The following is a 4,700-nucleotide window of genomic DNA, read 5'->3' on the forward strand; positions in this document are numbered from 1 at the left end:
TGTCTTTGTGCCAGTACCATACTGTCTTGATGACTGTGGCTTTGTAGTAGAGCCTGAAGTTAGGCAGGTTGATTCCTCCAGTTCCATTCTTCTTTCTCAAGATTGCTTTGGCTATTCAAGGTTTTTTGTATTTCCATACAAATTGTGAAATTATTTGTTCTAGTTCTGTGAAAAATACCATTGGTAGCTTGATAGGGATTGCATTGAATCTGTAGATTGCTTTGGGTAATACTCATTTTCACTGTATTGATTCTTCCAATCCATGAACATGGTATATTTCTCCATCTATTAGTGTCCTCTTTGATTTCTTTCACCAGTGTTTTATAGTTTTCTATGTATAGGTCTTAAGTTTCTTTAGGTAGATATATTCCTAAGTATTTTATTCTTTTCGTTGTAATGGTGAATGGAATTGTTTCCTTAATTTCTCTATTTCTCATTATTAGTGTATAGGAATGCAAGGGATTTCTGTATGTTGATTTTATATCCTGGAACTTTACTATATTCATTGATTAGCTCTAGTCATTTTCTGGTGGAATCTTTAGGGTTTTCTATGTAGAGGATCATGTCATCTGCAAACAGTGAGAGTTTTACTTCTTCTTTTCCAATTTGGATTCCTTTTATTTCTTTTTCTGCTCTGATTGCTATGGCCAAAACTTCCAAAACTATTTTGAATAGTAGTGGTGAGAGTGGGCATCATTGTCTTTTTCCTGACTTTAAAGGAAATGCTTTCAATTTTTCACCATTGAGGATAATGTTTGCTGTGGGTTTGTCATATACAGCTTTTATTATGTTGAGGTATGCCCCTTCTATGCCTGCTTTCTGGAGGGTTTTTATCATAAATGGATGGTGAATTTTGTCACAGGCTTTCTCTGCATCTATTCAGATAATCATATGGCTTTTATTTTTCAATTTGTTAATGTGGTGTATTACATTGATTGATTTGTGGATATTGCAGAATCCTTGCATCCTTGGGATAAAGCCCACTTGGTCATGATGTATGATGTTTTTAATATGTTGTTGGATTCTGATTGCTATATTTTTGTTAAGGATTTTGCATCTATGTTCATCAGTGATATTGGCCTGTAGTTTTCTTTATTTGTGGCATCTTCTTTTTCAGGTTTTGGTATTAGGGTGATGGTGGCCTCATAGAATGAGTTTGGAAGTTTACCTTCCTCTGCAATTTTCTGGAAGAATTTGAGTAGGATAAGTGTTAGCTCTTCTCTAAATTTTTGGTAGAATTCAGCTGTGAAACCGTCTGGACCTGGGCTTTTGTTTGCTGGAAGATTTCTGATTACAGTTTCAATTTCCGTGCTTGTGATGGGTCTGTTAAGATTTCCTCTTTCTTCCTGGTTCAGTTTTGAAAGTTGTACTTTTCTAAGAATTTTAAAAAGAAACATATGGGACAGATAAAGTTTGGCCCAGACTGCACTGATGAGTGGCTTCAGGGAAAAAATGCTTGCAAATGCCTGGAAAACAGTCAGTCATGCTCACATTTCCTACAGACCAGCTTTACGTGCCTTTTGGGAAATGAATGAGGAGATATTTACGAATCTGGTCAAGAAATGATAACTGAAACAGTCCATGCAAAACATTTTTAACCCTTTACAACTATCAATAGCACACTGGTTTCTTACTAAAAGCAGCTATTATTTGCTCCAAATAGGAATTCATTTTAAATTGGCACAAGTGTGCATTGGAGGGTGATCTGTTACTCTGAATTCGATGAGTAGACTTTCCCACTTGTGAGTCATGGTACATCCACTTGGAGATCTGCTGCTAAATCTTCCACGCTGAGGAGAGCTGTGATGTCCTGATATCCTCAATTCAGGAAGGCAATCTTTTGGGGGTGTACTTTCAGAAATGTGTACATAGCCAAGCAGATTTAAAAACAACCCTTAGGAAGCTGAAACTGAAATAATACAATAGTTACTATTTACTTTATTCAAATGTACCCAGTAAGATTGCAGATCTGTCTCTTTAATACATTTAAACTTTTCCCCCTAAGTGATGTATTATTTTCCAAGAATTTTATTTATGAATATTTGGTACATCAAAGGCTTCTCTGTGAGGTGAAACATGGGATTGTTTGCTAAAGACTACATTCCAGTATCTCACTTGTCTCACTTGTACTGTCAGATGTATCCCAACTGTAATATGTACTGTCAGAAAACCTCAGCTTTCTAAAATGCAATAATGAACCCAGAAGCAAAAACGATTTTAAGTATTTTCCCAGCCTGGCAGTCAAGTACACTTCCTAAGTTCCCTCTTCACTTCCCTCCAAGTGTATACTTACTTTACACACAGGTCTGATAAAATTACTTCACTGTTTTCCCAACCCACTGAAAATAAAGCAGCATCTTGCTTCCCAATAGTTCACAGATTTTGTGTTAGCATACTTTCCATGTTATAATTTTTGCTGGTTCACTACAAAAAGAAAATTAAAACTCTCAAGATGCAAATTGGCAATAATGACCGTGTAATTGCTTGGACAGCCTTAAATTAGCAGTTTCTCTGGTCCTGTAAAAGCATTCTGTCTTTGGTCTCCTGCACGCTACACCTGGGAAGAAGCATTTACTTCCTGGTAGTTCAGTGGTAAAGAATCTGCCTACCACTGTAGGAGACTCACATTCAACCCCTGGTCTGAGAAAATCCCCTGAAGAAGGGAATGGCTACCCACTCCAGTATTCTTGCTATGGACAGAGGAGGCTGGTGGGCACAGTCCATGGGGTCACAAAGAGATGGACACGACTGAGTGAACAACAACAACTCTTAGGAGGGCCACTTAGCAGGAAAAATGGTCAGACATTCCAGGAATTCGACAGTTTCTCTGCTGTTCATAGCAAGTTGTATTAATAAAAATCTGCTTGGCGCTTGTGTGAGGTTTGTGGCTCTGAGTGCATTACTGCTCTAGCTGAGAACCTCGTGTTAATTGCTGGTAAGACAAGCAAAGAGAGCAGGCTGCTGGTAGCTCAACACCGGCGACAGACCTGGATTAAGAAGAAAAGACCTGCCTTCTACAGCCTTTACAGGCTGAGCAAATAGCTCCTGGGATGGTACAATATTTTTTATTAATGTTGCTTCAATCACACAATTCTCATTAACAATGTTAACTGTGTTTAATATGCTCTGTTTAAGGAGATAAAGGAAAATGTATTCCCATACAAAATGATTAGAATGAGTTTTTAAGAGGCTTGTTTTTCAAGTGATTATTCCCACTATCTAGGAAATTCACTTAGACTAAGGATCCAACATGAAATATGAAAGTCAGCATGGTAACAAATGCATAGCTTTGCTGTCATTGACATGTGAAGATGAGATCACTGCTAACATCTTCTGTAAGTAAATTACATATCTGGGTTCAATCCCTGGGTTGGGAAGATCCCCTGGAGGAGGGCATGGCAACCCACTCCAGTGTTCTTGCCTACAGAATCCCGTGGACGGAGGAGCCTGGAAGGTTGCAGTCCTTGGGGTCGCTGAGGGTTGGACACGACTGAGTGACTTCACTTTCACTTTTCACTTTCATGCATTGGAGAAGGAAATGGCAACCCACTCGTGTTCTTGCCTGAAGAATCTCAGGGAAGGGGGAGCCTGGTGGGCTGCATAGCTCCAGACAAAATTAGAATTTGAAAAGATATATGCACCCCTATGTTCATAGCAGCACTATTTACAACAACCAAGGTAGGGAAACAACCTAAATGTCCATCAATAGATGAATGCATAAAGAAGGCATGGTACATATATACAGTAGAATATTACTTAGTTATAAAAAGTAATGAAATCATGCCATGTGCATAAATATGGGTGGACCTGGAGATTATCATATTAAGTGAAATAAACCAGACAGAGAAAGGCAAATACTACATAATATCACTTGCATATGGGATCTAAAATATGACACAAATGCACTTGTCTATGAAACAGAAACAGACTCACAGACACAGAGAACAGACCTGTGGTTGCCAAGGAGGGGGAGGGGAGGGGAGGGGAGGATTGCGAGTTTGGGATTAGCAGATGCAAACTACTATATACGGGATGGATAAACAACAATATCCCATTGTATAACACAGGAAGCTATATTCAGTTCCACAACAGAAAAGAATATGAAAAAGAATGTATGTGTATAACTGAATCACTTTGCTTGTCATCAGAAATTAATGCAACATTGTAAATCAACTATACTTTAATAAAATTTACTTTAGTAATAATACTTTAATAAAATTTAAACAATCTAGTGTCTTGGCAAGTCAAAATAAACTTAGAATTCTGTGTCCAGAAAAATGAAATAGAGGTACTTTCCCCCACTCCTCCCATTAATTCAACCCTGCTGCTGCTGCTAAGTCACTTGAGTCGTGTCAGACTCTGTGCGACCCCAGAGACGGCAGCCCACCAGTCTCCCCTGTCCCTGGGATTCTCCAGGCAAGAACACTGGAGTGGGTTGCCATTTCCTTCTCCAATGCATGAAAGTGAAAAGTGAAAAGTGAAAGTGAAGTTGCTCAGTCATGTCGGACTCTTAGCGACCCCATGGACTACAGCCTACCAGGCTCCTCCATCCATGGGATTTTCCAGGCAAGAGTACTGGAGTGGGGTGCCATTGCCTTCTCCAATTCAAACCTGCACATAATGTATAAAACAAACACAAGAAGACTCTGAGAAGTGGAGCCAGCTATGGAACTTCACCAACCAAATACCATAGGACAAAA

Source organism: Bison bison, unplaced genomic scaffold, assembly GCF_000754665.1.
Source record: "Bison bison bison isolate TAMUID 2011002044 unplaced genomic scaffold, Bison_UMD1.0 scf7180017864462, whole genome shotgun sequence".
NCBI classification, from domain to species: Eukaryota; Metazoa; Chordata; class Mammalia; order Artiodactyla; family Bovidae; genus Bison; species Bison bison.